We start from the raw sequence: 13575 nt of genomic DNA on the forward strand, positions 1-13575 counted from the left end.
CTTCAGGGAGGCCTGTACATGGCAGGAGACACTTGGCTGATGATGGGACCTAGTCACCTGCCAGCTTAGCTGGCAGCAGAAGAGGGCAGGAGCTGAGGGGAAGGTGAGGCCTGGGGGGAAGATTTTTTTAAAATGGACAAATTCACAGCATGCTTATGTATTGAAGAGACTCATCCAGAAGAGAAGGCAAGCAGTGGTGCAGCAGAAACTAGGCACACTTATGGGAGCGGCATCCCCGCTTTCATGAGGAGGTGGAGTCCAGTGGACCACGGGAAGCAGGGTGAGCCATTCATCTTGGTGAGCCCAGGACTTGCCCGCTCACTGATGTGACAGTGCCACCTCCCAGGAAAACCCTCCGAACCAGGAAAACTGAGATGGTTGGTCACCCAGTGGAGACTGGGCCTTAAGTACAGGGAGTCGGGGGTAGGCGAGGCAGAGCAGGTGATGCGGATGTGGGTAAGTTGTTTGCTTGGTGACAGGATGAAAAAGTGGTTCCCTTTTGATGCTTCCATTTTTTTTCAGTGAAATAAAGAATATATCTGAGAGTAATGAGCAGGGAGAAGGGCTTGAAGGTTTAAGGAGAGAGAGGTTGGACAGTACTCATCTGAATCTGAAGTGAGGGAACAGCCTGGGGAATGGGAGGACTTCTAAATGGCGCTGCGTGCCCACTTGAGACAGTGGTGATAAGATGAAGGGGAGCTCAGCCGGCATGGCCACCTGCTTTTCTCCAGCATGTTCTACTGCTGAGGAGCTGGGACTGTTTAGGATGGAGATTATGTTTATCCAGAGCACATGACCCTGGGTGGGGAAACTGAGGCCTCTAAGTTAAGCGAATCTCAGGAATGCCGGAGCTGAGAAGAGCCAGAGGACTGCTTCCCAACTGAGTGCTCTGCCCGCCAAGGATCAGCATTCAGGCCTTACGGGCCCCTTGGCCAAAGGTGTTTCCATGACCTTCAGAAAAAACTGCCCGGCTTGCCTGCAGGGCCCAGCCTGGGTGAGCTGACAGCCCATGCTGGGCAGCAGGGAAGAGGCAGGCCCAGATGGCCAGTCCGGGGTATGGGAATGACTAACTGGCCAGCATGACCCACAGGCAGGATCTCGGGTACGTCTCCCTGTTGACAGGAATGGTGGTCTGCCAAGAGACTGAATCTCGTGCCTATGGAAGCAACCCAATGTATAATTACGGCATTTCATTCTTCTCACTGGAGCAGAGACGGTAAAACAGCAGGCTGCTCCATCCCTGCTCTACCCCGGCCCAGCCACAGCCCCCTGAAATTCCTTCTCTGAACTTGCTAGGTCAGGTTTGGGCATTTCTTCTATCTGTTGGTGCGGGGAAACGGCTAAGAGAGCCCTAGGGACACTGGAAGAGGAACCTCAAACAAGAGAATTTCATACATTACCACAGGGGAGCCAGGGAGCCAGACATAGTGGAATAGAAGGCATACAGTACATCAAGCAACATTAATTAAGCACCTAGTGTGTGTTTGGCACATGCTGGGATGGGTATGCGGAGTACAGAGAAGAGTAGACGTTCCCAGCTCACCATGCCAGGAGCAAGGACAGCTCAGAAGGACTGTCTGGGTCTGCTGAGAACAGAGCACAAGAGAGAGACTGGAAGCCACTGTACCCCGGCTGGGTGAGTCACAGTCAAAACCCAAGAAGTGGTTTCCCGTGTTCACTGTGAATGTACTGCTGTTAGGAGCCACTGGTGAATTCAGACACTGACTTCAGTTACTGTCAATCTGAGGTTTTCAAAGAGGCCAATGAGACTCTTAGTGAAAGGCATGCTGAAGCTAGTTCAATATTTTAAAAGTCAGGTAGAAATCATATAGTTTACCACCATAAGCAGAGTAAATTTTAAGCATCTTTACTTTTGGTTAGAATTGATCAACTCATGTGACATTTCTTGATGGTCAGAGGCTTGAGTGGCAGTTCTGTGTTTCTAATCAAAATGAAAAAGCAGTTACTTAAAATGCTACTTGTTTCATGGACATGATTTTTAAAATACAGTGACCAGGGGGTAAACTAATAAAAGAGGGAGATAAAAAGTTAGGAAAACAACCACTATCACTAGGCAGAACCAGCTACATGGTCTGTTCCACCCAGTTTACTGTGCACTTCATTTGCCTAAGTCTTTTCTCCACATAATATCATCGATTTGAGGCAGGGATTTATAACCATCCTGCTAATTGCAGAGCAGACAGTTTCACCTTTTTAGAGACCTTTGCCCCATTTTTAGTAACCTGGACCCAAAACATTCTTCTCTTATCGCCTTCTTAGGATTTCAGGAATGTAAGTGTAGCTCCTCAAAGAATTTATGTACATTGCAGTGAAACTGTTTCCAATTTTGCATATTTATTTCCTTGAAATTATTTTCTCCTGAAACAAGTATGAAATTGCTAATTCAGTTTTTATATATACTTGTGATCACTTTATATGCACTTGACACCAACTGTCCACACTGTTGCTGGAACAAGGTCTGAGCAAAACATCCTTATGCAAACATGAATTTTATCACATGCTTTTTTTCTACATATAAGATCATATTTTTTCTTTTTTTCTGTTAATGTGGTGAATAACATTGGTTTTCAAAATGTTAAACAAAGTTTCCATTCCTAGAATAAACCAGACTTTACTGTGTTGTATAATCTTTACAGATCATATGTCTTCTGTACTACTTTATTAAGTGGAATGACCAGTTATTTTTATTCTAATGTTCTGTTTGGTTTGCCATCAAGTTTATGCTGGTTGAATAAAATGAATTGGGAAATAAAAAAAAAACGTTAGGAAAACAATGATCTGTATGTATGGCTTGTTGTCTAATCTATTTATTTGACTCAATGTTACTAGAAGTTTTGGTGTTATGTTAATACAGCAAATTATTCCTCAGAACATTTATGTAAGTGCAATTTGCACAGATGCATCTCCTTTCACTTCCAACTGGGATACCTTTCTGACCCCTCCCAGTTGAGCTGACCATCTGAGTCCTAGAACTTGGCTTCCTATGCTATGAGTGGCCAAGTGTGCACCTCCACTGAAAGTTAATGGTTCCCTGTGCTCATCTGTCTGCAATGAGCCCTGCCAGTGTTCACTTGTCTTTCTTTGGCTGGATCCCTTGCTGCAAGCTTAGCCTAGGAGAGGACCAAGTCTGATCGGATCAGAGAGATGAGTTACAGAGCGTGTGATCACTTGCACAGTGGCCCAGTGTAAATCCTTGGAAATGGACTTCCTCCCTGACTCTATGATTCTTACTATTGAGGGATTATTAGTTGCCAGATACTATGCTTAGAATTATAGCTACAAAATTAGTAAGGAATAATAAATATTCTTATCTCTCCAAGTGCTGTCATTATTTTGGGTAGAAGTGAACATAAAGACAACCAGCATCAAGGGTCCTAATGCACAAGAAGGCTGTGATGTGCCTTACAAAGAAAATACATGTTAATAAGCTTTTTGTTCATGCATGAGCCATAGTGCTCTTGGCCATGAGTTCAAGGTTAATGAATCACCTATATATTATATAAGGCATCTTTATAAACAGAAACACACATAAAACAAGGCTATACTTTGACCAATTAATGAAAACATGACCAGAGGCTTGCAGGAACCAAAGCCCGTATTTCTTCTAAAAAGAAAAGAAAGATTCAGTGTTTGCTACTTCAGTGTTCAGGTGGCTTTATAGAACAAAACTACTGCAAATAATGAGAATCTACAATAAATAGGATGAGGCATTAGGAGAATTAGGTAGAGGTCCCAGGCACCTTTAAGATAGAGTCTGAGTCCTCCAAAGCTTGTAGGAGCTTGGCAATCACTACCCCTTTTAAATAAACACCCAGACTCTGTGTGGCTTTTGGAAACACAAAGAGGTTCTTCATTGTTCTTTGAAAGATGTTCTTTCCCTGTCGTTAAAGAAGGCCCACCATCTTGGCCCACCTTGGCCCCCAGGCTGGTTTGGGATCCATTGGGTAAGTCTCTGTCCAGTATTTCCAGAACTAGACCCCTGCTTTGACCAGGCCAGTTCGCTTCTCCCTGTCTGTGCTTTCTTGTCTCAGCCCAGTTCTCTGCCAATTCCCTTTTCAGAGGCCAATGCTCATCTGTCCAGACTTCCACGTGTGACCTGCCCCTGACCTCATGTAGTCCCTCTCTTGGCTGTCCCTCCAGGGTCTGCTCCACCCACTGGGGCATGTCCCGTGGCAGATTCCAGCCTCACAAATGCCCCATCCTGCCGCAATGGTCAGGGCCATAGTTTGAATTACAAGTAAAAAGGTGGGATGCCTTCAAGACTTCTGTTTACACTTTTCCTTGATGGAGGAATGAAAAAGTTGAGAGACGGACCCTGGGATAAAAATGTTTTGTTATTTAGGTTCAAAATGTTTTTAATGCTTGCCAGCTTCCTCAGATCTTCTCTACTGTAACATTAGACAGATTTAAGTTATGCCTTTTATTCTCTGTTACCTGCCTGCTATTCTCTTACTCTCTGTCACCAGGACCTAGGCAGCATGATGAGGCCCTGGGAGAGCTTCCCCTGAAGGCAGAGGGGCAAGCGACTTCAGAGCCCCTGCCCTGGTGGGCCTTCTCCCTTCCTGGGGGAGAGAGCCAGGGGCTCCGAGGCCCTAAATATACTCAAGGGCTCTGAAGCATTGGGCCAGACCCTCTATGAGGGCTGCCTGTGCTGTTATGAGACTGTGTCTCTGATGATCTTTCTGGAAAGTGGAGTCAGTCCCATTTGCTGCCCTCAATGATGAGAAATAGCTGAGCTGGAATCTGACTGTTACTAGACCCATCTTGGCTCACCCGCAGATATACACCCCTTTTTTCCCACCTGGCCCTTTAAAGTCTATACTATTTATTCATTGTACAAAATTTAGAAAGTACAAATAAGCAAAAAGAAAGTAACCACTTGAAACCCCACATGCTGGATGGACACTGTCAACATTTTGATATATGACCTCTTAGACTCTTTTCATGCATATGTGTGATGTTTACTTACCAAAAAAGGAATCCTATCGTGCAGTGGTCTTTTGCAACCTGACAATTAAAATCTAACTATGTTGTGAATGTATGTCCATGGTGATAGATATGGGTCCACAGCCTCATTTGGAAAGGTTGCACACTACTCCAAGCACAGCTGTACCACCATTTATCAACCAACCAACCCGTTCGGTAGGTGGTTAGTGTTCTAATGCTGTTATAAACAACTGTGCAAGTAAGCATCCTCGCACATTCAACTGTGCACGCTATGTGGTTATTTCCCGTGAATACATTCTTAGAAATGCAATGGCCAGGGTAAAGTACCTCTACTCATCGAAGCTTTTGTCATATATCACCAAATTAACCACCCTACCCCGAGGTGCAGCTTTATATTTCTACAGCACTGCACTGGAAGGCCTGTTCCCCACAGCCATGGCAGCATTTCACATCATCTCTGCTCGTAGAGTGATGGAAGAATGCCACGTGTACGGGAGTTGGTAGGTGTGGACGGGGGATCAGCCCCACCCTAGCAAGTCATGGCTCTCCCCTGGACCTGAATCTCCTTTGTAAAAGCATCACACGGGAACAATAACAAGGGAGGCCTGCAGCAACGTGGGCCTAGTTCTGTAGGCCTAGCTCCCCTGAGAGCGCTTGGCTTCCTAACAGTGATGGGGGCTCAGGCCATTTCTCCTACCTCCCACCTGTGGTGCACCCCATCTCCCTCCTCCAGCCAAAGTCCTCTTGCTCCCTGGGGGAGATCAGGGCTAACCAGGCTGCAGAAGGAAGTGCTGGAAAGAGAATTACTAGAGCCATGTTTTCATAAGTTCCCATGTGCCTCCCTCCTTGGGTCCCAGCTGGCTTTCTATGGCAAATTTATTGGAAGTTTGGGGCCTCCTTGTCAGTAAGTTTAGAAAAAAACAAATCCGTTGAATCACCCAGCAAGCCACAGAGCTAATCAGAAACCACGGAACCTGGAGAAAGCCGACCGAGGTAGAACAGCAATGGCCCTCACGGTTGCTGATGTATTTCTCCCTTTATGCTGCTCTTCCTTTTCTACTCCACAAAATCAGTGTCTCTGTCCAGCTTGGGAGGAATATAGCTTTCCTGGAAATTTGCATATTATGGTCCACACAGACTTGAGTCTCATTAGGGAAGGTGGTTGATTTATGGGGAATGGGTCTTCAGTCAGCTTCATTCCAGCCTTCTGAGGCTCTCCTCCATTCCTGTTTGGTTCCTAATTCATTAATCCCCCATCTTCCGGCTCCTGCCTGATCCAATTACTCTTACATATAATATATTACTGCTCCTTTGTGCACTGCTGACCACTCATTTGATAATAGGTGCCCCTGTACCTTGTACCAGCAGATGAGAAGGGGCTGATATGGGTTCTTCTCTCCACGCAGGGGTATTGCCTGACTCTTGGAGACACGAGGATGGAGCAGCAGAAACAGAAATGACAATGACGGAGAGGTTTACCCTCTCACCAGGTTAAGGAAGTTTCTTGTTTTCTGGTTTTTTTTTCATTACAGAGAAATTTTGAGCTTCCCGCAGCTGCGTCTTCAGAAAACGCTGCAGCATTAGGAGCATCACCGTGGGCTCAGTTCTTCTGTGGATAACATGCCAGAAGATCTGCCAAGGGGAGCTCCCTGGTCTACTGATGTGAGCACTTGGCCTAGGACATGATGGCCAAGGCTCGGCCAGGGAGCTGGGCTGGCAATTAGCACACTTGAAATGAGATTTGCTAAACTCCAGAGCTAGGAAGGACTTAGAAAGTATTCTTGTTCAATTGATTCACTTCTTTTTCTTTTTGTTTTCCTCCCTTCCTTCCTTCCCTTCTCTCTTCATTGCCATCCAGGGAAGTGAATAGTTTGGTAAAAGAATACTGGCTTGGATGCAGAGCCCAGGAGCTTGAGTCCTGCCATGGGGGTGTGCTAACTGGGTGAGAGAAGAAGGGGAAAAAGCCCAGGTGGGCTTCCAGGACCCAAGTGTGAGGGGCCCAACTTCACGCTGGGGTCCCCAGTCCTCACAGCCCAAATTTCAATGGCAGGGTGGGATTTGGAGGCCTGTTTAGGAAGTCCCAACAAGGCCCTGCTGATCCACAGCAGCCCAGAGTTCTTACTCTGCAGAAAGTGGCCAGGCCTGTGTAAGAGTCCCAAATCTCCAAGCCCACCTTTGGTCTCCACTCCATTGTCATCTCTTTGCCCTCATCTGGCCTTGCTCCCCTGTACCCTTACCCTTCAGGCAATCTCCTTTATCTCCCACATTCACCACTCAGCCCCATGCTCTGCCTTCACTCAGTCTGGGAGGTGCCCAGAAAACCATGTTAGACTCTTAATCCCACCTCCTCCAGGCAGACCTCTCTGGTTACTTCAGCCTAAACAGCACTTCACAGGCAGCACTGATAGGCTCATTGACCAATTATGCCTGCCTCTCTTGTGTCCACTCTGGAAAGGGCCTCTCCTTCACTTGTAGGGGGAGTGCCATAACCTCTGAGCTTGGGGCAGCAAAGAGCTTCTCTCAAGCCCAAGTGTGTCCGCCTCCCCTCAGACCGCCAGCTCCTTTGGGTTGGGGCCTTTGACTTTTTCTTCTTTGTGTCTCTAGGGTTTAGTGCAGTGCCTGGAGCATGGAGGGTTTTTAATTCAAGAAAACTCTCAAGTACAGATCAAGGGTAGGGGAAGAGGGGGTGACGATTCAAAGTTAAATGAAACTTTAGGAATCTTAGAAGGGTCATCGCCAGTGTTCACTAAAACAACAGTTCTCCAAGTGTGGTTTGGAGATCCCTGGGGGTCCTCAAGACCCTTTCAGGGGGCTCTGAGGTCAAAAGTATTTCCAAAATAATACTAAGATATTATTTGCTTTCTTCACTCTCATTCTCTCAGGAATACACACTGGCACTTTCCAAAAGCTACATAGTATGTGATATCACAAAAGACAGAATGCAGAAGCAGATACAAGGATGCAGCTGTCTTCTATTAAGTCAGACACTAAAGGGATTTGCAAAAATGCAAAACAATGCCACTCTACTCGTTGACTTTTCTTTTTGCTTTAGTAAATATAGTTATTTTTTGTAACACATTCTATTTATGCTAACATGTAACAAGACCATAAAGTTTCAACATCTTTGCACTAGAACATGAGTATTCTCGCCTGTCTGGTAGTTAGCGCCCCTTTCCCCCATTCACCCTATTTCCATCTCTCTTTTATTCCTGGAGCCTGTGACTGTGAATTTGGGGATTACTCTTTGCGCTGGATAATCCATCAAGTGTGGCTCCCAGTGGCCCTGAGTGGCGGCATGCTAATGAAGACAGACCAGCTGTGCTAGGAAGGGAGCTTAGTGAGGGTCCCTGGGCACCTTCCCCGCACGGGCCAGCAGGCCTCTGCTTTTTCCTCTTTGTGGAGGCCCAGTAGCCTCTCTTATCACCTCAGAAATTAGGCGTCTCATTCCACACAACTCGACCTTTCCAACAGCCAGCACTGCTCAGCTCACAAACAAACCCTCTTCCCAAAGCAAGAGCCAAGAGACTGTTTCTCAAGGCCTACCCTTCAGGATTAGCTGAATCCCAATTTTCACTCTCCCTTGGAGATGACAGGGGAAGTGGGGAGAAGGAGGAAGAAGGGGGTGTCCCTTCCAGAAGACCATTGCCAGGCTGAGCATCCTGGTTCTGTTACAGAGAGCTTACACTCAGTGAGACACACACCAGAATCCCCAAAGCCATCTGACCCAGGAAAGTGTCCTGAGGCCCAGGCTGAAGGACTGTGTGTGTGAGATGGTGTTGCCGTGAGAAGGTGAAACAGCTTGTGGCTCAGTATCAAATCAATTAAAGCCTTTCAAGCACTGGAGGTTCAAGTCACAAAGGAATAAAAGGCAGAGAGAAGCATTTAAGGGTAGAAATAGAAATGCCACCACCACCCACATAACAATAATAGTAGCTAACATTTATGAGTAGCACAGCCACACTGATACATTTCCCTGCAACAAGCCAGGGAAGCAAGGGCATTATTAATATTTTCTCCACTTAACAGATGAAGAAGCCAAAGCTTAGCAAGTTAAAGTAATGTGCCAACTACTGAGTTGGGGGGCTGGATTGAGGCTCCAGAACCCTTGCTCTGAGGTATGGATGTTTAGGGAATATGTGTTCCAGAGAGGCCTGAACAGGCAATTGGATTTCTGCTAATTGTCCCAAAGAAGGGGAAAAAAATCATGTTAAACGATTGCAAAATGTCAGCTTTGCACTTCTTGGGGTTCTGGTGGAGTTAATTTCCCAAGCAGTGCATCCAGGGGACACACCAGGAAGTGTGGGCAGTCTGGACAACTGTTCTTGAATTCCTTTTTGGCAGGGTGGGTGGGTGTGGATATCTGGTTACACCTGCCTTAAACATTGTGCAGACTAGACTGTTAGGCACGCCACCAGGAGTCGACCCGGATTCATGGTGTATTTCTTTGCTAGAGCCAACCCCAAATGCTTTTTGAGGGAAAACTTGGCAGAGCAGTGAGTCTCCTTGAGCTCATTTCCAGTGGAGGGGGATGGCTGTTGGAGAGGAGAGTCCCCATTTTCCTGGCTTCCATAGGGAATGGCCAAGCCTGTCCCCAGCTGGCTGCCATCACCTCACAGGAGGACGGGAACACTGGCAGCCTCCCAGGCGCCTGCCAGCAGCCCAGCTCTGCCTCATCTCCTCCTTGTGTTTGTCACAGCCTCTGCCAAGGGCTGGAATAGTTTGCATTGCTTTACTTTAAGGACACACGGCCCCTCTACTCCTTCAGGGGCTTGAAAACCCACCCCTAGGCCAGGCCAGGCAGGCAGAGGGCTGAGGTGGCCTCTCACAGAGCCGCCTTATGAACCCGGCCTTGCTGCGATGTCCTTTAGAAAGCTACTCGTTGGCTGGTGGCAAGGCTGTCAGAAGGAGGCAGTAGGACCAAGGGTGGCCCCCACCTGAGCCATTGTTACAGACAAATTTAGGTAAAGAGCTACACACATGCAGATTCACAAGAAATAGCTCACTCCCTCAACACACACACACACACACACACACACACACACACACACACACACACACACACACACACACACGTAGGTGCACGCACACCCGGGATTCTGCCCCTCCATACAGACATTCAGGAGCCACCAGGGTTCTGGTGTTCTCAGCACAGGTTCCGGGCTCCTCCAAAGCCCAGATATATTCTCACCTGGGGACACTCATGACACTGTGAATTATATGAGTAACCTGGCTCCTTTTTTTATACTGGTCTTTAAAAAGCTGAGATAAATCAGCAGCTCCCTAGAGCAAGTAAATATAACTTTGAGGTATTCTTCCAAATCTTTTTCTATTTCTTTTCCATTTTTTTTTAACTTAAAGAACCTAAAATTGTAAAAAGCACACAGTATAATACTATACCTGATACCTGACATACAAAATTGACAATTGTCTATATTTTGTTCTATTTGCTTCAAGTTGAAAAAATGTAGCACAAAGTGGAAATGCCTACTGTTCCTCTATGGGTCTGTTTCCTGCCCCTCAACCCTAGCAGAAAGCACTGTCTTAAATTTAGTTCAGATATTTCCTTTTATCATTTTAATAAATATTTATATGTGCTTATAGAAATTTGTGGGTGGACTTATTTTTTGTATGAATTTTATGAATAGTTCATTCACACTGAATGCATTATTCTGCAATGTGCTTAGTTTATTTAATGCTATGTTTGGCAATCTTTTCTCATTCTTTCTATGTATTCTCTATTATTTATTTAATGCTATGTTTGGCAATCTTTCCTCACTCTTTCTATGTATTCTCTATTTTATTTTCTGATTCCTTATTAGCCATGATATATCCGTTCAGCAACAAGGCAGAGTTCCAGTGAGGAAGGAATTAATAAAATAATGATCTTCTGGAATAATAGTTATTATCCTAAGTAAGAGCTGGTTAACTGCTATCCATCTTCATGGGAGCCTAAAACAAAGGAAAACAAGTCAATGCTGCAGCAGGAGATACTTGAGCTAGATATCAGAGAGCCTCCCCAGTAATGGAATAGATATGCTAGGGACAAGTTTCCTCTGAGATGGCTTTGCTTCTATTTTACCTGGAGGCAAAGAGATGGATAAAAGGATGTGACCTGTTAGATTTTTAATCAATGAAGAGATCTTGGCCGGGAGCTAGTGGACAATGTGTGGAGCTAAATGCCAGAGAAGATAAAGGCGGTCTAGAGAAGCCCATGCCTTCCAGGACACTATAGTTTTTTTGGGAAGATGGGTTGGGAACACGTGGGGGTAGCTTGCTGGGAAGGTCAAGAGCAGGGAGCCCAGTTGCATGGATTGGATTTAAATGCCCACTTGGCACTTGATATCTCTCTGAACTTACTTCTTTTTGCCTCCACGTCTTCTCTATAAAATGGGAATAATAATATTGTGTGGGAATTAGATGTAATAATATATGTAAAGCTATGAATATAGTACCTGACACTTAGCAAGCACTTCATCTATATTTGTTAAATAAAAATAAATGTTGTTTAAATGGCATAGATCATAAGCTATAATGGTCCAGAGATGGCTTTGGCTGGGGGTAATTCAAAATGGATTCACAGAGGAGGTGTCGGAGAAAGCATGATCAAAACCTGAGCAATTCAGATCTCTTAAAACTTGCCCAATAAGGTATATGTGGCGCATAGGGAAGAAAGAAGTCAGGCAAGACTGTGGAGTCCATGAAGAGAATGATGGAATCTATGATGGATGCGGGTAGGGGAGGGGCTTGATGTCAGGACCAGAACTTTCAGATTTATTCTATAATAGGGAATCAATGAAAGCTCCATGCAGCCCAGACATGTTGTAAGGAAACATATCAATCAGGATAGGCTGTGTAACATACTACCATTCCCAGCCTTCCTACCCCCACTTGGATTCTCAGCAGTGTAAAATAAAGTTTATTTCTTGCTCATAATATATGTCTTCTACAGTCTGAGCCTTTGCCCTACACCAGCTTCACTCTGGGACCCAGACTGAGGAAACAGCCTCTGTCTAGAACATTTCAGGGTTGTTGCAAAGAGGGGAGAAAACACACGGCAAAGTGTGCTGGCTCTTAAAACTTCCTCTGGGAAGCAACACCAGTTTCACTGGTCAAAGCAAGTCATACAGCCAAGCTTGCTGTCAGTGGGACAGGGATGTAGGTTTTCGCAGGAAAGGGCAGCAGATATTTGTGAACAATAGTATAACCTCCTCCAGGAAGATTTATGATCTTTCCTAATGTTATCACATAGGTTCTGCCATGATGTTCCCTTCATCACAATAATATTGATATCATGCATTTTTACAAAATTTTCTTTAGACCATGATGCTTTTAGAATTTGCCTTGAAATCAATGGGGACCTCACCCCCACCTCAGGATGCCCCATTAGCTGATTAAAAGGAAAGAGTTCCTCTAAGAACCATTTTTTTCCCCAAGCCTGAGAAGTGAATATAATGTTTCTGCTTTTGAGTTACTCTGGCATCTAGGTTGAGGTGAGCCTGTGTGTTCCCCAGTTTGCCTAGTCTTATAATTTTGTAGCCTGCTGAGATTTCTGGCCTATTGATTAATGGGTCTCTCCCTCTCTCCACCACAAGCAACCTTAATCTTTTCTTAATTGCTTTAATGGCTGTCTGCTTCCCTCTCCTGCCTTCCCCCACAATGCTGTTGTTGCAAAGCCTTTGTGTCTTCATTCTCCAACGGAGGACTTTGCAGGCCAATGAAAGGTGAATTCTCTCTTTGTTTACCCTCTTTTCCTTGTTTTTTCTCTTTTGCTTTATTTCTTCTTAGGCTGTTTTCTCATTTCTTAGCCAGCATGAGGCATTGTCTGAAGTAATTGGCACAAACAGAAAAATAAACAAAAATATAATAAGGAATTGCCAATGCCAAGAACCCCAGCCCCCCAGCCGGTGATACCTGCACCCACTCGGTAGGCATCTAGTCTTATGTCGTCCCTGACTTCCAAGGCCAGAGATCAGGCAAACACCTCCTCTCCAAGGCCCAGGGTGCTGAGGTCTCCCCAAAGCCAGACTAGGATGCAGTGGCAAGGCCGGCTGTCACCTGCCCTAGGATGGGGCTCTGTCCCTGCTTAGGAACAGAATTCTAGGAGTTTACTCAAATATGCTTCATTCATTCACTCACTTATTCATGAATACTTACTAAATGCTTTCTATGTGCTCAGTACTGTGCTAGATATCTTAGGAAAGTACAAATGAGGTATAGACCTAGTGCTCAAATCACCCACAGATCAACCTAACAGAAGTGAAAGCATAAGGAACACAGCAATGCCTCAGGAACCCACGAGAACACCAGACAACAAATGCTGGAGGGGTTTTGAGTGGAGAGGCCATGGTGGGCAGGGGATTTGGGAGAGGTGGGCTTTAGAATGGGCCTTAAAGGTTGGATAACACAAACAAAGCAGAGAAAAGGGAAGGCATTTCTGGAGGTGAGAAGAACATGGAAGTATGGGTGAGTGGGGGCATAGAAGCCAGAACCCTGACTCCTTCGTGCCCTGGGCTGTTGTGGCCCAGAAGGTTGGGTGTGGTGGGGGAGAGCTTCACTATGTACACTGTGTTGCACCTATAGGAAACCCCTTTCCCATTGGTTCCCCAC

This window comes from Manis javanica, chromosome 1 (assembly GCF_040802235.1).
Source record: "Manis javanica isolate MJ-LG chromosome 1, MJ_LKY, whole genome shotgun sequence".
NCBI lineage: Eukaryota > Metazoa > Chordata > Mammalia > Pholidota > Manidae > Manis > Manis javanica.